At 41.9% G+C, this 27,115-nt stretch overlaps 1 protein-coding gene and 1 pseudogene across 5 annotated transcripts in view; both read left to right on the top strand.

Moving 5' to 3' along the window:
• INPP4B (inositol polyphosphate-4-phosphatase type II B) overlaps positions 1 to 27,115 on the top strand; it is a 1,184,089-nt gene that overhangs the window by 737,847 nt on the left and 419,127 nt on the right. The gene's annotated exons all lie outside the window — the stretch shown is intronic.
• On the top strand, positions 6,933 to 7,793 carry LOC138658264 (LIM domain transcription factor LMO4-A-like; annotated as a pseudogene).

The following is a 27,115-nucleotide window of genomic DNA, read 5'->3' as shown; positions in this document are numbered from 1 at the left end:
GTGTAGTTTTTGTCGAATACATATGGTGATTAGTTTTCTTATTAAATACTATACAGGTTGCTTATAGTTTTATGTGGATGCACAACTTCTAGGGTTTTTTACTTAAGTTTGTAAAGGTTTCTTGTATTTTAACATAATGTTGCCTTAAATAGGTTCTCATATCTTTTTTGATAGTTAAATAGCCATGTTAGGGCCAAATAGTCATTACTAGTAAAAAAAATTTAGAAATGAAATGTTTGCCCTCTGAGATGATATATTAGGATGAGGTAAGCGTACAATCTTCTGCATACAGTATCTTCTGTTTCCCTGTATTTAAGGCAGAAAATCAGGTGACTTGCATTCTTCCCTGAGCACTATTTCCTTAGACCAGCACTACACATGCACTCTTAGTTCTCAAAAGTTTTCTAATTGATTCTTTTCATTTGTTATCTTTTAGAGTAGGGATGGGCGGACCCCCAGATGTTTGGGTATGGCTGAACAGTTAAAAAAATATTTCAGGTACCAGAACAGTACCCGGACCCGAATCTGAACTCGGACCCCATTCACTTGAATGAGAGCCTGAACATCCAGTGTTTGCCATGCTGTCACGTGCATGACAGCGCGGCAAACACCGCTTCTGATTGGCAGTCAAATCATTACCACCGTCAGACAGCTGCGAGGCCCACAGATGTGATCTGAGGTAAAAAGATTACCTCTAGTCACTGATATCAGCTGATGGGACTACTGCTCCCATGAACCTATGCCTGATGCCACTAATAACAGGGAGAGCAGGCAACGGCTGATGGGAGTATTAATCCGGTGACTGCGCTCTATATAAAGAATTTTAAAAAACGGCATGGGGTCCTCTCAACTTTTGACAACCACACAAGCTAATGGAGACAGAAAGGGGCTGGTATTCTCAGGCTGTAAAGGGCCATGGATATTGCCCCCCCTCAGCCTAAAAATAGTTGCCCACATCCACCCAGAAAAGCTGCATATATTAGATGTGCCAATTCTGGTGCTTTATCTGACTCTTCCCACTTGCCCTTTGGGGTTTGCAAGTGGGGTTTATATTTGTGGGGGTGAGGTCACCGTTGTATTTTCTGGTGACATTACTAATCGTATAGTTAAATTGTAAATAAAAACACACTCAGAATAAAGTATTTTAATTGAAAGAATGACACAGACTCCTTTAATGATTTTAAATGAAACCATACTCACGTCATCTCCCATTCCACTGAAGCCATGGTCTCCTGTAATAAAACAAAAATAAAAAACTACAATATCCCTCACCTGTCTGTCATTCTGTCCTACGCCGTATTCTATGTCTGGGAATAAATAGTTTTCAACCTGGACGGTGCCAAGATGAAACCATCTAGGCTGAGAACTACTGAGGAATGAGCTGCAGCGAGCCCAGCATCAGTGAGCAGTGATGACCTCATCGAGTTAACCACAGGTGACTGAAGCTGCGTTCCCAACCGAGAGCCTGAACTGCAGTGATTACTGCTAGCACAATGAAAAAAAAGGGTCACGGTTCAGTGGTGAGTTAAGCGGGAGAAATGTGATCTCATCTAGGTCACCGCAGTTCACTAGCCCAGCTGGGAATGCAGCTTCAGTGACGTGCAGTAACCCCGATGATGTCACCACTCATTCTTTAGTGGTTCTCAGCCTGGACGTTCACAATTTGGCACCCTCCAGGTTGTCCCTGGAGCGTCTGCTCGCCACTAATTAATGCTGATTACAATAGCTGAAACTGGGACGGCAGCAGTAACCAGACGCATAGCATCAGCTTGAGCAAGACGCTGGGACCGACATCTCTGCTGAGCAGGCTCCTCTGCGGCTGGGGAAGAATGGGACACCGCAGAGGATAGGGTTTGAGATTCTCCCTGTGCGGCGGCGGGAACTTGACACCTAACACTCTGTGTTTATTTACCATACAAATATAGAATTATTAATGGATAGGTGTCTCATAGACGCCTCTCCATTACTAAGCCGTGGGCTTGATGTCACCAGACAATACAAAGGTGACATCAATCCCAACAAATATGAACCTGACTTGCCACCGCTACAGAGCAAGTGGGAAGAGCTGGGCAAAACACCAGAATTCTAATAGATGCACCTTTTCTGGGTGGCTGTGGGCTGCTATTTTTAGGCTGGGGGGACAATGTCCATGGCCCCTTTCCAGTCTGAGAATACCAGCCCCCAGCTGTCTGCTTTAGCTTGGTTGGTTGTCAAAAATGGGGGGATTCCACACCGTTTTTTTTCATTATTTATTTAAATAATTAAAAAAAATTGGAATGGGGACCCCTCTATTCTTGATAACCAGCCTTGCTAAAGCTGACAACTGAGGGTTGCAGCCCCCAGCTGTGAGTTTTGCTCAGCTGGTTATCAAAAATGCAGGGAAATCCATTCTGTTTTTTTTTTTAATTATTTATTTAGAGCGCAGGTGGCTGATGAATACTCCCATCAGCTACCTACTCTCACTGTTATTAGTGGCAGCAGGCGTAGTAGTATCATCAGCCGATGCCAGTGACCAGAGGTAAACTTTTTACCTCTTAGCACAGTTGTGGGCTCACGCTATCATCTGACAGCATGAGAACCATGGACGTCTGACCAGTGGTAATGATTCGGGGTGCCGAAGCCGAACATTAACATGGATTTACTAATGAAGTCCTTGTTCTGTCTCTGTGCCTGAACATTCAGTGTTTGGTATGGATGCCGAACTTTACTGTTCGGGTTCACCCATCTCTATTCAAGAGCACTCTGCTCTCCAATCTCCTGGCTTCCTTCTCTTTAGGGGCAGCGTGCTTCTGATGATTGACAGTTTAGGTCTGTGGCATGGCTGTTCATGTCCAGAAATGTGCACTTAAACACACAAGAAGGGCACAGGGGCAGTAAAGCTGGTTGTTTCCAGTTAGATTCAGAACAGCTCTTCCAAGCTTTATTAGAAAGAGCCTGTAAGTACTACGTCCATTGCTTAGGAGACTAGTCACCTTTGATAGACTGCAGAGGTGATTAGTAAGCTAGGCAACAAGCATTACACTATAGCATTAAAAATCCTTCCATTCTTGAAAAATGAGATAGCCCTTTTAATAGGAATCTGTCAGCAGATTTTTGCAATGTAATCTGAAAGTACTATGATGTAAGGACTGAGACGATTACAGTGATGTGTCTCTGGGCTGTGTGTTCCTGTTTCAATAAAATCTGTGTTTTATTAGCAACAGAATATCACTCCAGGACTAGTTATCTTGTGCCTCCTAGTCAACAGCTCTGTGTTATTACCACTGATTAGTTACTTTCTACTAATGTACAGCGTATACAGAAAGCTGTAAAAAGTCGTGTGGTTGAAGTTATGGAAATCCAATATGACCAATCATTTTTTTTCTTGACACCAACAATAGGAAGACAATCCCATTTCCCCCTTTACACAAAAGATTATTGTCAACTGGTCCCAATGAAATCAGTGGGGTTGGACAATGATGTGTATCATCATGTTACAATTCTAGAAGGTCGTTATATAAAATGAGAATGTTGGGACTAGATTTTCAAACTAACACCGAAGAGGTTTCTTCATTTTAGCTTCTGATGAAATCTGTTGTGTTAGAGATCTATTTAAAAGAGGTCTGCATTTAGAGAAACATCTCACAAAGACATGATATCTGTAGGAGACTGTTGTGATGGGTGACAAATCCAGAGATTTATTCTGATTACTACATTGAAGTTAATAAGGATAGGCTATGGCTTGTAGAATAATTTATTAAGCTGAATGAATCTTTCTTTTTTAACCTTACCATATAGCTGTTAATCAAAGAAAATGTAGGAACAGAGTCCTCCAGAATAGACTCTCATAAAGAAATAATTTTATTAAAGTACGTACATTTAGTTAAAAGCACATTAAAAGTTGGAAATGCAACTTAACCACAAAGATGATGAGAAAAAGCGCAAACACTGTACATGATAATGATATAATAAGCTGAGTACAATAATGCAAATTATGCAAGAGAGCATACATCAAATAATACTCAAACAGACAGTTTAAAGAGAGATGGAAAAACCTGATAATAAAAATGGGGCAATAATGAGTATAATACCATCTATGCTGGTCATATAAGTAATATGGCCAATCCACAATGTAGTGTGGAGATTAGGTAAAGTGCATAGTGCAACAAAATCAAATAAAGCATAACTCAATCAATCAAATATCTGATTACATATCTAGAATCTGATTACATATAAATTCTGTCCGCTTTTCATCTGAGGGCAAAGGGTATGAGGAGAAAAGTTTTTATCATAGTATAATCGAACTAGTAAAGTCCATAGCCCTCAAAGGAAAATCAGAACACAATGTGTACACCATGACTTGGACTGGTCAAATAGACCACGATACCAGCACAGAAAAATATCAAAGGTAATTAAGATACAACTGTCACGCAATTCTGTCGGTTTCTGGTTTTCGGCATGACAATGCATATGTTTGCGTTAACCCTTTACTCTTTTTCCCCTAATTTCAGCTGGGATACTGTTGGCTGTTACTTGGATTGAGCCTTCTCAGTTCCCTGCTCTACTGCGCAGTTGTACATGGGTTTTTAGGTATTTGCCCTGCTGCATACCTTCCGCATGTGCGGTCCCTGGTTGCTGCTGTGAAGCTGTCCGTGGGTTGTGAGGTTATTTCCAGCTGGTGCATGACTTTCCACGTGGATCAGTGCATGCAGTTTCAGTCAGGTGCCCTGAGCCTCAGATCCTGCACTGTTTGTGCTGTAATGGTTTCTGTTTGTGCTTAGGGCGTGCGCGGCCACACCTCCCCTGATTTTATCAGGGTTACGATGTGTACTTGAAATGCTGTCCCCAGCCAATTGCTGAGGGGCAGCTCCTATATAAAGTTCCACTGCCCTATGGGCTGGGCCTGAGCTACTCGCAAAGCTCCTGAAGTTTGCTATGTGTGTTTGTGTTCCTGCACCTCTCCTGTCTATGTTTTGGTACCAAAGTCCTTGCCTTGATTCCTATTTTGTCCTGTTCTGGCGCCTGTCCTGGAGGCGGTATATCCAGGCCTAAATCCTTGATCCTGTACCTGTCCTATACCTGAACCTGTTTGAACTGTGTCTGCTGTGATTATGTTCCTGGAATCCCTCTGCATCTGGAGCCTCACTCCCAGTGACTTTGAGTTTCTTGAAACCAGTGTTTCTGCTGAGCATCTACTACTCTGTGCTCTGACTACCCTGTGGTGTTAACCCCGTCTGGCTCATGTCCAGCACGGCGGTGTTTGCACCATCACGCTTGAGTTCCTTCCTAGGTCTGATGCCCAGAGCCTGACGACCGCAGTCTGGAACCTGATGACTGCTGTCTGGAGCTTGGAGCCTGATGACTCTGGTGGTGCCTGTAGGTCGTGTTGGATTTCCGGAACCGAACGACTCCTGTCTGATGTCTGCTGGTGACCCTGGGTCCTGATGTCCTGTCTGTACCCTGATGTCCTGCCTGTGTCTTGATGACCTCATTGACGCTGATGTCCTGATATCCTGTCTGTTCCCTGATGTCCTGATGTCCTCCCTGTGTCTCATATCCTGATGTAACTGATGCCCTGGGCTGCCATGCCAGTGTCCCAGCCGATGACCTGGGCTGCCACGTCAGTGTCCCAGATGTCTATCCGGTATTCCTGATGTCCTGATGTAACCTGATTACCTGGGCTGCCACACCAGTGTCCCAGCTGATGACCTGGGCTGCCACGCCAGTGTCCCAGATGTCTGTCCAGTATTCCTGTGCCCTGATGCCCTGCCTGTGTCCTGATGTCCTGAGGTCTTTCCTGAGTCCTGATGTCCTGTCTGTACCCTGATGTTTTGCCTGTACCCTGATGTCCTGCCTGGGTCCTGATGTCCCGCCTATGTGTGCCTCGGTGATCCGTTAGTGCCTTGGAGTCCACTGGGTGGTACCCTTCTGAGGTGTGGAATCGGGAACCTGACATCGTTATGTTTTGTTTATGTACTGTGTGACTTTAATTTAGTAAACTTTACTTTCTCTATACCTGAAGTTGTGCGGTGTAATCAAGTGTTATGTGTTTCGTTCCTTGTCCACATGCTCAGCTGCCACAGAACCCCGGTCTCTGCCCTCCCCTAGTTCGGGTAGGCCCGGGTCCCCCTCTGCGGTTTAAAGGGTCCGTATTGCGTCCCCGGGGGATGCGCGCCCCACACCTTCTGAGGTTGGTCGGCTTGGGGGCATCTATGGGCTGGGCCACATCTGCGGCTGCAGCTGACCATGACAACAACCTGTCTGAAGTCACGTACCAGTGTACCCCTTAACGCGCCTTTCGATATTCAATCTTCCTCAGAAGGGGTGCATGTGCTTCCCTGTGGACTGGACCGTCTATTTATGGAGATCTAGCTCAAGAAACGCCTCCCTCTAGCAATTAGAGGCACCTGTCTATCTCCAGGATACACTCAGCCCGGAAGTGCCCAGCGCCATCTTGTGTGAGTCAACCGGAAGCGCCCATTGTGTCATATCGTTATGGCAACAAGTGCCTACACCACCATATGCCATGCACTGAAAGTGTCCATAATAACAATAGTGCCCGTGAATAACAAATGCAAAAAAAGATATGAGTGATGCCTCCGAAGTGTCAAGAGTATTAGGTAATCACAGCAATAAAATGCTTGTCTAATTACAGACACTTATCTATGTTTCTGTGTGTGCAAACCGGATGTGAGCTGCGCCATCTTGAATAAATTATTTAAATACATCTCGAGCCTGCACATAGCGTCATGTTGCTATGGTGGCAGGTATAAACAGTGTGGCAAGCGCCATCTTGAATAAATTATTTAAATAAATCTCAAGCCTGCACATAGCATCATGTTGCTATGGTAGTACATATAAACAGTATGGCATGCCCAAGAACTAAGCATGATAAAGATAACGAGCCCATGATGATTTAAATACCCAGGGGGAAATTTATATATATGAGTGGATGCTCGGCTCTGGGATCTGTATGATACAGGACAGGAGATCTGTGCGCCCCGGGACCTAGTGGATCTGTACCGAGCAGCGGACAGGACCAGGGATGGTGAACAACCGGACGTCCGAAGCAACCACTACGGCGGTCAGCAGCAACGGCTCCCCCCCTAAAGCCTGCGCAGGCTGCGGGGGAAAAATCGCAGACCGCTTCCTCCTGTACTCCATGGAGCGGTACTGGCACACCTGCTGCCTCAAGTGCTCCTGCTGCCAGGCTCAGCTGGGCGAGATTGGCACCTCGTGTTACACAAAGAGAGGCATGATCCTGTGCCGGAACGACTACATTCGGTTATTTGGGAGCAGTGGGGCGTGCAGTGCGTGCTGACAGTCCATTCCAGCCACGAGATGGTGATGAGGGCACAGGGCAGTGTGTATCACCTGAAGTGCTTCACATGTGCCACGTGTAGGAACAGACTGGTACCAGGAGACAGGTACCACTATGTCAATGGCACCATCTTCTGCGAACATGACCGGCCCTCTGGGCTCCTTAACGGTCACTTAACTCCTCTGCAAATAACCCTCTTCAGAGTGGTCCAATGCTACCCGACCAGAAAGTTTGTTAGTGAGCGGGAGCTGTGCATCCTCTGTGCCTTCTGTTAAACCTTCCTCGGAGACACATTGTTGACATATAGAAATATCTATAAATATATATATATATATATTGTATACTCCTCTTCAAGATTTGCTTGTCTTCGTCTGGTGTTCGCACACATCCGGCATCATTCATGGCGGCCGTGCCGGCTCCAAACCGGAGGATGATTAAGAACTTGTAAATGACTTGTACAAAGAGAATTATTTTGCAAAGTGACAGCCTGAAGATTTTTTTTTTTCCTTCGGTTTTTGGACTTGGGTGAATGTTAAAGACAAATGTTATTTCTGTATATAGGCCATATAAACAGTATGGCATGCCCAAGAACTAAGCGTGATAAAGATAACGAGCCCATGATGATTTAAATACCCAGGGGGAAATTTATATATATGACTGGATGCTCGGCTCTGGGATCTGTATGATACAGGACAGGAGATATGTGCGCCCCGGGACCTAGTGGATCTGTACTGAGCAGCGGACAGGACCAGGGATGGTGAACAACCGGACGTCCGAAGCAACCACCACGGCGGTCAGCAGCAACGGCTCCCCCCCTAGATTCATCCGATGCATGAACTGCATGCATGAGGTAAAAAGAGCACCATATAGGTGAAAAAAGCACTAGTTAAATGTGATGCAAAGTGACTCTAAGAATGGTGTGTGATATGCCAAACAACACATATGAATATAGAAAGAACAAACCAAAGACACCAGGTAGGTGGGAGAAGATATTCATTTTTTATTATGAGTGATATAATGTGACAAACAAAAAAATGTGTGGTGTACAAATTTACACAATAAATAGTTGAAGAAGTGAAAAACAGAGACATGCGAGACACAAAGAAGTGCGACACGCCAAGTGATACATAGTAAATAGTGTCCATGATGAGACTGATGTATGATCGGATAAATAGGCAAAATTATAAGGGAGTGATGATAACCAAAAAAGGGTATGGTGCACTCATTGAAAAATATGATGATGGAAACCTGAGATCTAAGAAGGACTAATACAAAAAAAGAGTGCTTATGGAATTACATAGTGAGTGCATAAAAATAGTGCACAGAGAAAGACCAAAAGGAGAAAGTATAATATGTGCACCTAATTCTGATTTTCCTTTGAGGGCTATGGACTTTACTGGTTCGATTATACTATGATAAAAGCTTTTCTCCTCATACCCTTTGCCCTCAGATGAAAAGCGGACAGAATTTATATGTCATCAGATTCTAGATATGTAATCAGCTATTTGATTGATTTATTTAAGCTTTATTTGATTTTGTTGCACTATGCACTTTACCTAATCTCCACACTACGTTGTGGATCGTCCATATTACTTATATGACCAGCATAGATGGTATTATACTCATTATTACCCCATTTTTATTATCAGGTTTTTCCATCTCTCTTTAAACTGTCTGTTGGAGTATTATTTGATGTATGCTCTCTTGCATAATTTGCATTATTGTACTCAGCTTATTATATCATTATCCTGTACAGTGTTTGCACTTTTTCTCATCATCTTTGTGGCTAAGGTGCATTTCCAACTATTAATGTGCTTTTAACTAAATGTACGTACTTTAATAAAATTATTTCTTTATGAGAGTCTATTCTGGAGGACTCTGTTCCTACATTTTTTTTGATAAACCTTATGGTCCTCCTTTTTGGTATTTTTTGAGCTAATCATTTTTTATTGTATTTTTTTCATATAGCTGTTATTGTTTAGACTTTATTAGGAAATGGTGTATTTATGTATTTTACTCACTCATAGAGCAAAATTAATTACCACAGAGATCTATAGACTTAATTTTCACTGTGCCCACTGGGGCTCACAATCTAAACGCCCTACCAGTATGCCTTTGGAGCGTGGGAGGAAAGTGGAGGAAACCCCCGCAAACACTGGGAGAATGTACAAACTTTTTGCAAACGTTGTCCTTGGTGGAATTAAAACCCAGGACCCCAGCGCTGCACAGCTGCTTTGCACTGAGCCACTGTGCTGCCCCAGGTATAAATTGATTTTAACAAGTCAAAAGATTGTGAAAAAACGTTGAAAAAAAAACCATTAAATTATATTTCTTGTTGCTTCTTAAAACTAATTTAGTCAAAGCAGGTCCAAATGTTTTTGGCATTCAGTTTGTGTGGTTGTCGCATTTCCCTTTTTAGTAAATTGACATCTTATCTCTTTCCCAGCCACTGATCCGGAGTTTGGGAGCTGAGTAAATAATTTATATTTAATTTAAAAGTCTCTTGCAGAACTATGATTTCTGTTCTCGGCACAACTTGGTTTGTGATAAACAAAGCGCAGTGTTCTTCGATCTATTAAATGTAGCATACCTGGTTATCTGCACAAGCAAATGTTCGGAATTGCTTAATATTCATTAGACTCTGCCCTGGATAGAATTGAATCTACCAGCCGTGACAGGTGCCACAATATGGTTTACATCTCTAAAAAGATTTTTTTTTTCCCTAGAAGTTTACCTTTCGCTAAACTCCTAATAAAAAATTTCTAAGGCAAGGCCAAGTTGTTTCCTCTCCAGCTATATGAGCACAGCAGGGCATCCAAGATAAGTGCTGAGCAGTGAAAATTAGTTCCTTGATGCAATTCAAATAGATATTGAAGACGACACATCCAGTTAAACAATGAGTTTTCTCTTTAAATTTTTGTCTGTTTATTTTTTTCCATCTTTATTATTTTTGCACAGGCACATCCTTTCAATCTGACCCAACAGGACATTAATCTCACATTCCCGGGTTTGTGTGCTTGAAATGCATGGCATGTTTGTTGTTTTGATAGCGGCACTGCACCAGTGGTACTTTACATTCACAGCGTCTGACACAGCTAATGATGGTTGTTCCCCAGACATTTGAGAAGCTGTTTGTTGATTTGTGTGCTGGTAGCATTCAGAAGTAAAAGATTAATTTTATTTCTCCGTGGGTCCACTATCCTATGTAATTTATGATCACGTTTGTGGAGTGATATCTCAATATTGCAGTTTAGTAGACAGTCTAAATGACCGATGCAGTTAAAATTCTCCATTGTTACAATAAACATGGGAATTTCAGGAAATCAAAGACGCGTAGGACATTAAATGCAGCTGGTGGTACTGAATCATATCGCCAAAGCCTTCCAGTGTCAGATGTCAGATTAATGTTGTGTGCTATTGAGTTTTGATTTTAGCTTTAACTTTCAGGGAAGTTAATTTTCAAGCTGGAAAAGATATTCTAAATGATACAGATGGCAGCCATTTGTTATAGAAAGAAGGCATGATCGAGCGCTTGTCACGTGAGGTTGATTGCTCATTTCACTTTAAAATAAGCTACCAGATGGTAAAAGGATTAAAAACGGTACAACGCCATGGCGTCTTATGTCATGCTTATCTTTTGATCAGTAACATAGTATGGGTGTCATTATCAAAGGTTTCATAGGTCTTAGGGTACCGTCACACACTGCCATTTCGATCGCTACGACGGTACGATTCGTGACGTTCCAGCGATATCGTTACGATATCGCTGTGTCTGACACGCAGCAGCGATCAGGGATCCTGCTGAGAATCGTACGTCGTAGCAGATCGTTTAGAACTTTCTTTCGTCGCTGGATCTCCCGCTGTCATCACTAGATCGGTGTGTGTGACACCGATCTAGCGATGCGATCTAGCGATGCGTTCGCTTGTAACCAGGGTAAACATCGGGTAACTAAGCGCAGGACCGCGCTTAGTAACCCGATGTTTACCCTGGTTACAAGCGTAAAACTAAAAAAAAAAAAAAACAGCACATACTTACATTCTGGTGTCCGTCAGGTCCCTTGCCGTCTGCTTCCCGCACTGTGACTGCCGGCCGTAAAGTGAAAGCAGAGCACAGCAGTGACGTGTGCTTTCACTTTCACTTTACGGCCGGCAGTCACTGAGTGCGGGAAACAGAGACGGCAAGGGACCTGAAGGACACCAGAATGTAAGTATGTGCTGTTTGTTTTTATTACGCTGGTAACCAGGGTAAACATCGGGTTACTAAGCGCGGTCCTGCGCTTAGTAACTCAATGTTTACCCTGGTTACCCAGGGACCTCGGCATCGTTGGTCGCTGGAGAGCTGTCTGTGTGACAGCTCCCCAGCGACCACACTACGATTTACCTACGATCACGGCCAGGTCATATCGCTGGTCGTGATCGTAGGTAAATCGTATAGTGTGACGGTACCCTTAGGGATGAGAAGTACTGTTTGTCTACGTAGAGATTGTTAGCTGGTGTGGAAAGTCTTGAAGGCTGGTCTATGTTCCTTGGACAAAAAATGCAAATTCAGTCTCCTCACTCTCCTCTAGAAGGAAGGAAAACTGTCTCTCTGTTTCAACCTATTAGTGTATGTGCACATGACTTTTTTCAGGTGGTTTCTGTCTAGTGCCGCCTGAAAAAGCACTAAAGAAATGGCAAAAAGAAATGAACATATGCACTGCAATGTCAAAATGACTTGCTATGCAAATATTTTGTCTTTTTGAGGTGTTTTTTACCTCTTCAGGTTGTGAAAGCTATGCAGTTACTTAAAGATGTGACCTGACCACTCTTTAGTGTCTTCCAGTAATTTACAGTTAGGGCCAGAAATATTTGGACAGTGACACAAGTTTTGTTATTTTAGCTGTTTACAAAAATATGTTCAGAAATACAATTATATATATAATATGGGCTGAAAGTGCACACTCCCAGCTGCAATATGATAGTTTCCACATCCAAATCGGAGAAAGGGTTTAGGAATCATAGCTCTGTAATGCATAGCGTCCTCTTTTTCAAGGGACCAAAAGTAATTGGACAATGGACTCTAAGGGCTGCAATTAACTATGAAGGCGTCTCCCTCGTTAACCTGTAATCAATGAAGTAGTTAAAAGGTCAGGGGTGGATTCCAGGTGTGTGGTTTTGCATTTGGAAGCTGTTGCTGTGAGCAGACAACATGCGGTCAAAGGAACTCTCAATTGAGGTGAAGCAGAACATCCTGAGGCTGAAAAAAAAGAAAAAATCCATCAGAGAGATAGCAGACATGCTTGGAGTAGCAAAATCAACAGTTGGGTACATTCTGAGAAAAAAGGAATTGACTGGTGAGCTTGGGAACTCAAAAAGGCCTGGGCGTCCACGGATGACAACAGTGGTGGATGATCGCCGCATACTTAATTTGGTGAAGAAGAACCCGTTCACAACATCAACTGAAGTCCAGAACACTCTCAGTGAAGTAGGTGTATCTGTCTCTAAGTCAACAGTAAAGAGAAGACTCCATGACAGTAAATACAAAGGGTTCACATCTAGATGCAAACCATTCATCAATACCAAAAATAGACAGGCCAGAGTTAAATTTGCAGAAAAACACCTCAAGAAGCCAGCTCAGTTCTGGAAAAGTATTCTATGGACAGATGAGACAAAGATCAACTTGTACCAGAATGATGGGAAGAAAAAAGTTTGGAGAAGAAAGGGAACGGCACATGATCCAAGGCACACCACATCCTCTGTAAAACATGGTGGAGGCAACGTGATGGCATGGGCATGCATGGCTTTCAATGGCACTGGGTCACTTGTGTTTATTGATGACATAAGAGCAGACAAGAGTAGCCGGATGAATTCTGAAGTGTACCGGGATATACTTTCAGCCCAGATTCAGCCAAATGCTGCAAAGTTGATTGGACGGCGCTTCATAGTACAGATGGACAATGACCCCAAGCATACAGCTAAAGCTACCCAGGAGTTCATGAGTGCCAAAAAGTGGAACATTCTGCAATGGCCAAGTCAATCTCCAGATCTAAACCCAGTTGAGCATGCATTTCACTTGCTCAAATCCAGACTTAAGACGGAAAGACCCACAAACAAGCAAGACCTGAAGGCTGCGGCTGTAAAGGCCTGGCAAAGCATTAAGAAGGAGGAAACCCAGCGTTTGGTGATGTCCATGGGTTCCAGACTTAAGGCAGTGATTGCCTCCAAAGGATTTGCAACAAAATATTGAAAATAAAAATATTTTGTTTGGGTTATGTTTATTTGTCCAATTACTTTTGACCTCCTAAAATGTGGAGTGTTTGTAAAGAAATGTGTACAATTCCTACATTTTCTATCAGATATTTTTGTTCAACCCTTCAAATTAAACGTTACAATCTGCACTTGAATTCTGTTGTAGAGGTTTTATTTCAAATCCAATGTGGTGGCATGCAGAGCCCAACTCGCGAAAATTGTGTCACTGTCCAAATATTTCTGGCCCTAACTGTATATGCACAATTTAGCAAAAAAGTCACAAAGAAAACGACGAGGAAGAAGCCAAAGAAGATACCTCAAGAAAAATACCTCCAGCATATGTACATAACTTTAGAAATAGCTATTTAACTTTCAACATGCCTTGCAATATGATAAAGGCCTACTTTCTTTCTAGATAAGAGGCAATTTGGTAATTTGCACACAATGCTGCTCAAAATTTTTGTCACCCCTCAATTTTTTCATAGATGGTACAATATCTTCAGAAATAAATGGAAATGTACTAAAGTTATATCCTCAGGATTTTTTAATTAGTGGTCCAAAGAAATTGAACAATAAAACATTGTTTTTCTACTTTCATGTTGCAATTTCAAAGAAAAAAAACAGCATGTGCAGTTTAAAGGCACGCTAATTAATACTTGGTTGCACACCTTTTAGCACTGTTGACAGCCTTCTTGCACTTCTAAGCTGGCATTTTCTCCCACTCTTACTTTACAGTTTGCTGAAGTGCTTGAATATTTGCAGGGTTCTTTTTCCCAATGACAGATTTCATCTGACCCTAAAGATTGTCAATGGGATTGAGGTCAGGACTTATTGCTGGCCATTTTAAAACAGTCCATTTTTTCTTTTTCAACCATTTCTGTGTACTTTAGGATGTGTGCTTTGGGTCTTTGCCTTGCTGGAGGACCCATGATCTTCGACTCAAACCAAGTTTTCTTACACTGGGTAGAACTTTTCGCTTTAAAATCTCTTGATAATTCTCCATTACCAGATGCAGCAAAGCAACCCCACAGCATTATGGATCCTCTACCATGCTTAACTGTTGGTAGGGTGTTAAGCTTCATTGTGCCGTCTGTATACAAACTGTTGCTTTGCATTGCCAAAAAGCTCCATGTTTGTGTCATCTGTCCACAGAATATTTTCCCAGAAGAATTGTGGTTTGTCAAGGTACTTTTTGGCAAAGATCAGTCATTCCTTTTTATGTCTTTTCTTCAGCAATGGGTTGTCCCTTGGCCTTTGCCCATAAAGTTCTGCTTGGCTTAGTGTGCGGCATATGGAACTTGTTGAAACCATGACCCAAGCCTGCTCCAGGTTGACCATCAGGTCTTTGGATGTTTGATATGGTGTTATTTCCACCATTCACAACAACCTTCGAAGACAGGGAGATTCTTGACTGTACCATGCTTGGCAGACTTCTTAACAACATTGCACACTGTTGAAACTGGAATACCAAGATCTTTGGAGATGGCCTTTTACCCTTTGTAAGTCTTGTGTTTGCTAATAATAGCAGTTCTGATGTTCTCAGATTGCTCCTTTGTCTTCACCATTGTGACAAAGAAACAGGGCCTAGCATGTGGCTTTTTAAAACACTGAAGTCATCATTCATTGGCTAATTCATGTCACATGGGTACCGGCAATTAAACACAGTTGATTCTCATTTGTGATTTACTACAGGCAAGTAGTGATGAGCGAGTATGCGCATTACTTGATTTTCTCCGAGCATTCTCGGATTGTCTGAGTATTTTGGCATGCTCGGAGAATTAATTTATGTCAATGCAGCTGCATGATTTGCGGCAGCTAGACAGACTGAATACATGTGGGGGTTGCCTGTTTGTTAGGGAATCCCCACATGTATTCAAGCTGTCTAGCAGCCGCAAATCATGCAGCTGCGTCAATATAAACTAAATCTCCGAGCACGCCGAAACACTTGGAGACCACCCGAGCATGCTCGGAGAAACTCGAGTAACGAGCACACTCGCTCATCACTACAGGCAAGTCAAAATGTGTTTCCATACTAATTTAATGTAAGGGGTGCCAATACAAGTGTCACAGCAAGCTTTACGTTTTTCGGTTATTCCCTCCCATTGTTTTTTGTTTGAAATTATTGTTTATCATTTGCTTCTTTGTATTTAACACAAGTGCTCTATACAAAAAAACTGTTTCACTTTATTCTTTTTTTTTCAGGAGATATTCCATTGACGATAAGCAGGACTGTATATGTATCTATCTATCTATATACATATATATATATATATATATATATATATATATATATATATATATATATATAGGGAAAAAAATGGAACAGCACAATGCCCACCAGTAGTGGGTGCCTAGCCCCCTGGATAAAATGGTCCAAACATTTATCCAACATGTATACCAAATAACAAAAAGAAGGCAGCACTCCAAAAATTTCAGGTGAAAAAAAGGTGAAGTTTTAATCGACCCACATCACTGCGCGACGTTTCGGCTCACTGAGCCTTTTTCAAGCAGTGGGTGTTAACAACAGTTGTGCTTTTATAGAGACAATTTGAATTAGTTTGCATATTACAATTGCCATTAATAAATAAGTAAACATATAGTTGTACAATTTTCTATAACGTGCATATTATATATCCTTAGTGCAATCTCTGTGCTTATTAATGTGCTATGTGCTATATTGCTTATAAAATCTCATAATCTCCCACTTTCTCCTTCATTCCACAGACTATCATATTAGAGTATATTATATTTATAATAATCATATATTGTAACCCTCACCTTGCCGCAATCCGGTAACCCCACATGGAGGACTCTATTTTCGCCGTTATCGGCGTTCATCTAAGTCTATTGCGCATGTCTGGGAATCTAGTTCCTATGTCACAGAGTGTCGGCCAATGGGAGTTCCAATACGCTTTCATTTTAATAGCGCATGCGCACTATCGTTATGTCAGTGCCGCAGCGTCATCTTTAATGTGGCAAAGCATTATATTATACCGCTATATGAGCTACTGTACCGATCATATGACAGCGCTCATAGGGACGTCTTTTTAATTTATGCTTAATAGATATTCCTAGGTACATTTAAGCTGTATGTCTAGAGTGACATAGTAACTAGATTCCCAGACATGCGCAAAAGACTTAGATGAACGCTGATAACGGCGAAAATAGAGTCCTCCATGTGGGGTTACCAGATTGCGGCAAGGTGAGGGTTACAATATATGATTATTATAAATATAATATACTCTAATATGATAGTCTGTGAAATGAAGGAGAAAGTGGGAGATTATGAGATTTTATAAGCAATATAGCACATAGCACTTTAATAAGCACAGAGATTGCACTAAGGATATATAATATGCACGTTATAGAAAATTGTACAACTCTATGTTTACTTATTTATTAATGGCAATTGTAATATGCAAACTAATTCAAATTGTCTCTATAAAAGCACAACTGTTGTTAACACCCATTGCTTGAAAAAGGCTCAGTGAGCCGAAACGTCGCGCAGTGATGTGGGTCGATTAAAACTTCACCTTTTTTTCACCTGAAATTTTTGGAGTGCTGCCTTCTTTTTGTTATTTGGTATACATATATATATATATATATATATATATATATATATATATATGTATATATATATACATATATATATATATATATATATATGTACACTGCTCAAAAAAATAAAGGGAACACTTAAACAACAGAATATAACTCCATGTAAATCAAACTCCTGTGAAATCAAATTGTCCACTTAGGAAGCAATATTGTTTGACAATCAATTTCACATATTGTTGTGCAAATGGAATGGACCTCATCTCAGTACCAATGCTTTCTGGCTGATGTTTTGGTCACTTTTGAATGTTGATTGTGCTTTCTCACTCATGGTAGCATGAGATGGACTCTACAACCCACACAAGTGGCTCAGGTAGTGCAGCTGATCCAGGATGGCACATCAATGGGAGCTGTGCCAAGAAGGTTTGCTGTGTCTGTCAGCGTAGTGTCCAGAGGCTAGAGACGCTACCAGGAGACAGGCCAGTACATCAGGAGATGTGGAGGGAGCCGTAGGAGGGCAACAACCCAGGAGCAGGACCACTACCTCAGCCTTTGTGCAAGGAGGAACAGGAGGAGCACTGCAAGAGCCCTGCAAAATGACCTCCAGCAGGCTACAAATGTGCATGTGCCTGCACAAACAGTTAGAAACCGACTCCATGAGGATGGTCTGAGTGCCCGACTTCCACAGATGGGGGTTGTGCTCACAGCCCAACACCGTGCAGGACGCTTGGCATTTGCCACAGAACACCAGGATTGGCAAATTTGCAACTGGCACCATGTGCTCTTCAGAGATGAAAGCAGGTTCACACTGAGCACATGTGACAGACATGACAGAGAGCGATCTTCTGCCTGCAACATCCTTCAGCATGACCAGTTTGGCAGTGGGTCAGTAATGATGTGGGGTGGCATCTCTTTGGAGGGCTGCACAGCCCTCCACGTGCTCACCAGAGGTAGCCTGACTGCCATTAGGTACCTAGATGAGATCCTCGGACCCCTTGTGAAACCATATGTTGGTGCTGTTGGCCCTGGGTTCCTCCTAATGCAGGACAATGCCAGACCTTGCTGTAGTGTGTCAGCAGTTCCTGCAAGATGAAGGCATTGAAGCTATGGACTGGCCCGCCCGTTTCCCAGACCTGAATCCAATTGAACATATCTGGGACATCATATCTTGCACCATCCACCAACGTCACATTGCACCACAGACTGTCCAGGAGTTGGTGAATGCTTTAGTCCAGGTCTGGGAGGAGATCCCTTAGGCGACCATCTGCCGCCTCATCATTTGAGCAGTGTATATACATATACATACTATATATATACATACATATATATACTAGATGGTGGCCCAATTCTAACGCATCAGGTATTCTGGAATATGCATGTCCACATAGGATATTGCACAGCCCAAGTAGTAAATTGCCGAGCCATGTAGTATATTTCCCAGTCACGCAGTATGTTGCCCAGTCACATAGTTTATTGCCCAGCCACATAGTATATTGCCCAGCCATGTAGTATATTGCACAGCCACGTAGTATATTGCCCAGTCACGTACTATATTGCCCAGTCACGTACTATATTGCCCAGCCACATAGTATATTTCCCAGTCACGTACTATATTGCCCAGCCACGTAGTATATTTCCCAGTCACGTAGTATGTTGCCCAGTCACATAGTTTATTGCCCAGCCACGTAGTATATTGCCCAGTCACATAGTATATTGCCCAGCCACGTAGTATATTGCCCAGTCACGTAGTATATTGCCCAGTCACATAGTATATTGCCCAGTCACGTAGTATATTGCACAGCCCACATAGTATATTGCACAGCCCTTGTAGTATATTGCCCAGCCCGTGTAGTATATTGCCCAGCACACGAAGTATATTGCACATCCCGCGTAGTACATTGCCCAGCCCGCGTAGTATATTGCACAGCCAACGTAGTATATAGCAATGTGGGCATCATATCCCTGTTAAAAAAAGAATTAAAATAAAAAATAGTTATATACTCACCTTCTGTGGATCCAGGAAGCGTTTACCAATGTTCCTCACGCGCTCCGGTCTCAAGAGTGCATTGCGGTCTCGCGAGACCGCTACGTCATCATCTCGCGAGATCGCAATGCATGGACCAGTCACCAGAGCGTCGCAAGGAGCGGGAAAGGCGCCGGAAGGTGAGTATATGATGATTTTTTATTTTTTTTTATTATTTTTAACATTAGATCTTTTTACTTATGATGCTGCATAGGCAGCATCAATAGTAAAAAAGTTGGTCACACAGGGTTAATAGCAGCGTTAATGGAGTGTGTTACACCGCGGCATAACGTGGTCCATTAGCGCTGCCATTAACCCTGTGTGAGCGCTGACTGGAGGGGAGTATGGAGCGGGCACTGACTGCGGGGAGGAAGGAGCAGCCATGTTGCCGCCGGACTGTGCCCGTCGGTGATTGGTCGTGGTAATGGTCATGGGCGTTTTGCCACAACCAATCAGTGACTTGGATTTCCATGACCAAGGCCGCGACCAATGAATATCCATGACAGACAGATAGAAAGACAGACAGACAGAAAGACGGAAGTGACCCTTAGACAATTATATAGTAGATAATGTCTTTAAAACTGAAGACTATATAATTGCCTTTTAAAATACTGAATATACTAAGTTCATCTTTAAAGTGAATCTCTTTAAGTCCGATATAATGCTTAAACATACATAAACTAACTACTAACCTCACTCTACCAAACATCGAAATTACCCTGGAGGGTTCAACCATAACTCCCAAGCAGCATGCCCGCTGTCTTGGGGTCAAATTCGACACCAAACTTTCCTTTACTCCCTATATCTGATCACTCACTCGTTCCTGTCACCTGCATCTTAAAAACATCTCCAGAATCCGACCTTTTCTCACATTTGAGACTGCTAAGACTCTTACTGTCACTCTTATTCATTCTCGTCTGGACTACTGCAACTCTCTTCTGATCAGTCTCCCTCTTTCCAAACTTTCTCCTCTCCAATCCATCTTGAATGCGGCAGCCAGAGTCTTATTTCTGTCCAGCCGCTTCACCGATGCCTCCATCTTGTGCCAGTCATTACACTGGCTACCCATTTGCTACAGGGTCCAGTATAAACTCATCTCTCTCACCCACAAAGCTCTCCACAGTTCTGCACCGCCTTATATCTCCTCTCTCATCTCCGTCTATCGCCCTACACGTGCCCTCCATTCTACAAATGACCTAAGACTAACATCCCCATAATCCAAACCTCGCACCTCCGTCTCCAAGACTTCTCTCGTGCTGCGCCAGCTCTCTGGAATGCACTTCCCCAGACGATCAGACTGATACCTAGCCCCGACCTATTCAAGCGCGCTTTAAAAACCCATCTCTTCAAACTAGCCTACCACATCAACTACTCAGTAAACTAACTTTGTCCTGTTCCCTCCTTCCAAATATTATCTGCATATGAATCTGCACCCTACTATTCATCTGTCTCCACACCCTCCATGCACATCATAACTGCACTTGATACTTGACTATTGCACTTAAAACACACGGGCTGGTGACCGGATTATGCAGCTTCATATGAAAATCCCTATTTATTATAATTGCCAGACCTGAAATAACAAGCACTTTTCACCTATTGTGTCCCCCCATTTCCTTGTAGATTGTAAGCTTGCGAGCAGGGACCTCACCCCTAATGTCACTGTTTACATTGTCTTAACTTGTACTGAATTTATTGTCTGTACATGTCCCCGCTTAATAGTAAAGTGCAGCGGAATATGTTGGCGCTATATAAATAAAAATTATTATTATTATATTATAAACTATTATGCAATTTGAATAATGGAAACCTGTCACCTGATTCTCTTGCTGCCGAAACAGTGGACACAATGAATCAGAGCCAGCCTGTATGATTGCAGCCAGGTATAATTTTCTCTTAAATACTCCAGCATTTCAGAAAAAGAATATACTTTGAAGTTTCAGCCAGGGACCAAAACCGGAGACCAGACAAATCTGGCGCCACTCCCGACCAGTTTCTTTCAGCGCTGATACAGGTGATTAACCGTTCTCTCCCTTGTGTGTGCATCAGGAGAGATCTATTAATCACCTGAAGTAGAGCTGAAAATAGCCATTTGAGGGTGGAGCCGGTCTAGTATCGTCTATATGAGCCCTGGCTGAATTATTTACCTAGGACACAAACCCAGAGTAAAGGCGTCAATGGTTGTACCAAGATTGCAAATTACCACCTATCCATAGGAAATGGTATAAGCTCCTGGTCAGTGGGAGTCAAACCACCTGGTCCCTCACAATTACGAAAATTGTTTGAATGATGCAGCAGCTGAGCATCTTCACTGCATGTGGAATGAAGGAGATAGTTAAGCTCCATTGAAGTGGGAGACACAGGAACCCTATTCTCTTGATATTGGGATTACCAGAAATTATCAATAAATGTCCTACCCTTTGGATGGGTGATAAATTGCAATCTTCGTACAACCCCTTCTTCATGGGAAGCTAAGGAACTGATGGAATAAGAAGGACATTTCAGATTAGTTTTAGACTATTAAGGCATATACTGCAGTCATAAGTGTGTCTTTGCTCGAGTGAAACCAAGCTAAAAAAATATATATACATTATTTTTACATCTTAATTTAAAATCTGTCTTAATTTCCTAGGGTGATTTATCATACCGAATGTATTGAAAAAAAATCACAGATTTTGGTGCAGTTTTTCATCCATTTATTTTTTAATTTAGAGTAGATTGAGAAAAAAAAATGAAATACAGTATATAAGGAGGTCTTCTGCTTCCTGCTGGATTCACTTTTGGCTTCAAATGAAAAAACTGCATCCAAAAATGCACAAAAAAAATATGAAAAATTGTTATGTGAAACCATGCATAGTTTACATAGTGTATAGTCTGCCGTGTAAGGACTAGTACATGCTGTCATATATTGCCTGTGATCTAGGAAGTGCTATTCTTGTGTTTATGGATGGGGTTTGCTCTTATTCGTGCACAGTATGGTGTTTTTAGGTTAGACAAGAAACTTTCATTGCAGTGATACTTCCCCATAAATAGAGAATTTTCTTAAAAGACCTGCTTCTTGGCAGATGGCATCTCGCTGCTATTCTATGTGAGGAGCACTTTATTTAACTTTGTATATGCTGTTACTATGTGCTAAAACGTTCCATGAGCCTGTCACCCTATTAATGTATTTTTTCTCTTCTGGAGTTTTATATGTTGTGAGTTACTATGGTGATCAGTGATTTCTGTGCTGTCAGTGCCGGTAGACATGGATCTAATGCATGCACATCAATCTAATGAAGCAGATAGAAGTTTTACTCACATATTATCGCATATGGTGCCATTACCGTAACATTAACCAAAGAGTGGGCTAAAGAAGCATTAAGTCATTCAGAGGAGAAACGTAAGATGAGGCAATAAGAGAAGCAGCACAACATTAAAGAGAAGCTGTCACCTGCAAAAATGCTACTTACTTGTAGCCATAATGGTTGTCAGCAGGCATTAAATGGACACTGTCACCTGAATTTGGAGGGAACAATCTTCAGCCATGGAGGCGGGGTTTTGGGGTTTTTGATTCACCCTTTCCTTACCCGCTGGCTGCATGCTGGCTGCAATATTGGATTGAAGTTCATTCTCTATCCTCCGTAGTACATTCCTGCACAAGGCAAGATTGCTTTGCGCAGGCGTGTACTATGGAGGACAGAGAATGAACTTCAATCCAATATTGCAGCCAGCAGGTAAGGAAAGGGTGAATCAAACACCCCAAAACCCCGCCTCCATGGCTGAAGATTGTTCCCTTCAAATTCAGATGACAGTGTCCCTTTAACCCCCTTCTTTGATACAGTTTAAGGAACTGAGCCCAAATCTTTCCTGGCATATGATGACTGTGTTATTCAGCCATCATGTGTCTCTAACAGCTGCAGCTGCTGTTAACCTGTTTAATGTATTTGTCAGTCTTTGACAATGACATTTATATCCCACGACCCGGGGGGCACATTGTGAAAAAATTAACTTTTTTGAGTTTAACAAATGGCTGCAATGAAGCAAGGAGTGAAATTTTTAAAGGGGTCTGAATACTTTCTGTACCCACTGTATTTGGTCTTTTAGGGTATGTGCACACGTCAGGATTCTTGCAGAAATTTCCTGAAGAAAACCGGAAATTTTCTGCAAGAAATCCGCATTTTTTTTGCGTTTTTTTCGTGTTTTTTTAGCATTTTGCAAGCGTAATTAGCTTGCAGAATGCTAAAGTTTTCCAAGCGATCTGTAGCATCGCTTGGAAAACTAACTGACAGGTCGGTCACACTTGTCAAACATAGTGTTTGACAAGTGTGCCCAACTTTTTACTATAGATGCAGCCTATAATAAAAGATAGAATGTTTAAAAATAATTTAAAAAAATGGTTATACTCACCCTGCAGACAGCCGATCTCCTCAGCGGCGTCCGTTCCTATAGATGGTGTGTGTGTGCAGGACCTTCGATGACGTCGCGGTCACGTGAGCGGTCACGTGAGCGGTCGCACGACCAATCACAGGACCGCGACGTCATCGCAGGTCCTTCACACAGACCATCTATAGGAACAGAAGCGGCAGCATGCACCGCTGAGAGGCGGGAAGACTCCGGGGCCATCAGAAGGTGAGTATATGACTATTTTTTATTTTAATTCTTTTTTTTTTACTAATTATATGGTGCCCAGTCCGTGGAGGAGAGTCTCCTCTCCTCCACCCTGGGTACCAACCGCACATAATCTGCTTACTTCCCGCATGGTGTGCACAGCCCCATGCGGAAAGTAAGCAGATCAATGCACTCCTAGGTGTGCGGAATCCCCGCAATTCCGCATACACTGTAATTAATAGGAGGCATATGCAAGCGTTTTTTTTTGCGTTTTTATCACGTTTTTATAGCGAAATTCTGAATTCAAACTAATATAGAGGGCAAAACAGCCATTCTGACATACGTAATTACAGGTCCTTCTCAAAAAATTAGCATATAGTGTTAAATTTCATTATTTACCATAATGTAATGATTACAATTAAACTTTCATATATTATAGATTCATTATCCACCAACTGAAATTTGTCACGTCTTTTATTGTTTTAATACTGATGATTTTGGCATACAACTCCTGATAACCCAAAAAACCTGTCTCAATAAATTAGCATATCAAGAAAAGGTTCTCTAAACGACCTATTACCCTAATCTTCTGAATCAACTAATTAACTCTAAACACATGCAAAAGATACCTGAGGCTTTTATAAACTCCCTGCCTGGTTCATTACTCAAAACCCCCATCATGGGTAAGACTAGCGACCTGACAGATGTCAAGAAGGCCATCATTGACACCCTCAAGCAAGAGGGTAAGACCCAGAAAGAAATTTCTCAACAAATAGGCTGTTCCCAGAGTGCTGTATCAAGGCACCTCAATGGTAAGTCTGTTGGAAGGAAACAATGTGGCAGAAAACGCTGTACAACGAGAAGAGGAGACCGGACCCTGAGGAAGATTGTGGAGAAGGACCGATTCCAGACCTTGGGGAACCTGAGGAAGCAGTGGACTGAGTCTGGTGTGGAAACATCCAGAGCCACTGTGCACAGGCGTGTGCAGGAAATGGGCTACAGGTGCCGAAATGGGCTACAGAGAAGCAGCACTGGACTGTTGCTAAGTGGTCCCAAGTACTTTTTTCTGATGAAAGCAAATTTTGCATGTCATTCGGAAATCAAGGTGCCAGAGTCTGGAGGAAGACTGGGGAGAAGGAAATGCCAAAATGCCTGAAGTCCAGTGTCAAGTACCCACAGTCAGTGATGGTGTGGGGTGCCATGTCAGCTGCTGGTGTTGGTCCACTGTGTTTCATCAAGGGCAGGGTCAATGCAGCTAGCTATCAGGAGATTTTGGAGCACTTCATGCTTCCATCGGCTGAAATGCTTTATGGAGATGAAGATTTCATTTTTCAGCATGACCTGGCACCTGCTCACAGTGCCAAAACCACTGGTAAATGGTTTACTGACCATGGTATTACTGTGCTCAATTGGCCTGCCAACTCTCCTGACCTGAATCCCATAGAGAATCTGTGGGATATTGTGAAGAGAAAGTTGAGAGACGCAAGACCCAACACTCTGGATGAGCTTAAGGCCGCTATTGAAGCATCCTGGGCCTCAATAACATCTCAGCAGTGTCACAGGCTGATTGCCTCCATGCCACGCCGCATTGAAGCAGTCATTTCTGCCAAAGGATTCCCGACCAAGTATTGAGTGCATAACTGAACATTATTATTTGATGGTTGTTTTGTTTGTTATTAAAAAACACTTTTATTTGATTGGATGGGTGAAATATGCTAATTTATTGAGACAGGTTTTTTGGGTTATCAGGAGTTGTATGCCAAAATCATCAGTATTAAAACAATAAAAGACGTGACAAATTTCAGTTGGTGGATAATGAATCTATAATATATGAAAGTTTAATTGTAATCATTACATTATGGTAAATAATGAAATTTAACACTATATGCTAATTTTTTGAGAAGGACCTGTATACCAGCATGATCAACTTCATGAGACTTATTTAATATCCCAAGTGCTCATAAAGAACACTTCCCTTTTCATTTACGGTCATTTTGTTGTGAAAGTGTCGGCTAAGATTTGTGTTCAGAGAACAAGAAAGGGAAAATACAGCCTGAGATGTCAAAACAAACTTAAATATTTTTAATAAAGCCCAATTACACAAACAATTTTAGCCTCCAAAAATATAAGCAAATTGCAGAATAAATGCAGCCAAAGCTGTGAATAACCTTAAATTGCTGTATATTGAAAATTTTACTTTGTAGTGCACACTTATAATATGACCAACGTCTTTTAGTTTCTTGGTGTAATAACCCATGGGTGTGATTGCTTGACGATTTGTCATGGACCCAAAGGCAATTGTGCTTGATTTTTAAGGCATCTAAATAATAATATGAAATCATCATAAAAGTCATAGGACCAAACAAAAAACTTTATTATAGCACCTGAAGTTAACAACATCTACTCAACTAAAGCCATGGGTTTATTAGTCTTGGGGCTTGTGCACCTGTACCCACTGTATGGTAATCAATTTACAAAACAAATGATAAATGAGAAGAAAAACATGTTTTCGAGAGGCCTGATATGTACAGCCTCATACACATGGCTGTTAAATTGCTTCCATACACTAGAATGATACCTCCATTGTTTTGGTGGTAAGATTTTGATATTTTTTTCTAATCAATCGTATACCAAATATACAGTTGTATTCTTGCCTGAAAGCAATGCTTTTAAGGAAAGTACCTCCTTACAAACGGCATCTGACAGCCGCACGGCAGCAAACAGAGGCCTGAAGGATAGAAAATACATATCTGGACTAATTTATGAGAATGTAAAAGAAAAAGTAAAAGTGTTTACAGCAAAAAAATGAAATCAAGCCGGTTACAAAGCAAAAGCAGTGACCTGATTAGATGCTTTCTCCAACAACTTCTAATCTTTAATGTGCAAAATGCTTCTACTAAATTGGCACCTTTCGGGTATGCCAAGAAAATACACTCATATCTCATGCAATTGGCTGACCTTATGTATTGCACAGATGATGTTTTTCTTCTTCTATACTTACGGACTACTGTAATGTAATTTCATGAGTTCCAATTTTATGAAGCACAATTCAGATTTCTTCACCAATTCCTAGAAGCTGAGATTGTGGCTAAATCTTTGCACCCAATTTTGAAGATGTGTTAGAGAGTACTACAAGCTCCATGTAGACTGGTAATGAAAGCTCCAGGCTCGACATACAATCAGTGCAATCAGCTCAGTGGTGACCTTCAGAGGGCGACTGAGAAGTAAATAGGATGAATAAACTAGCAGCAGCTGATGATGTAATACCCTTGATCTGTATCTATCTACATGCACAAAGTACTTGAAGGTGATACTAATGGATGGCCATTTTTATCTTTGTTCTCTACAATCAATTACATATGGTATATTTTGGGTTTTTTGTGTAGTCCTTTGTAAGGGTACCGTCACACAGTGCCATT

The sequence above is a fragment of the Ranitomeya imitator genome, chromosome 1 (genome assembly GCF_032444005.1).
Source record: "Ranitomeya imitator isolate aRanImi1 chromosome 1, aRanImi1.pri, whole genome shotgun sequence".
NCBI classification, from domain to species: Eukaryota; Metazoa; Chordata; class Amphibia; order Anura; family Dendrobatidae; genus Ranitomeya; species Ranitomeya imitator.
The sequence above is the reverse complement of the archived record's forward strand: the minus strand, read 5'-3'. Positions and strand labels throughout refer to the sequence as shown.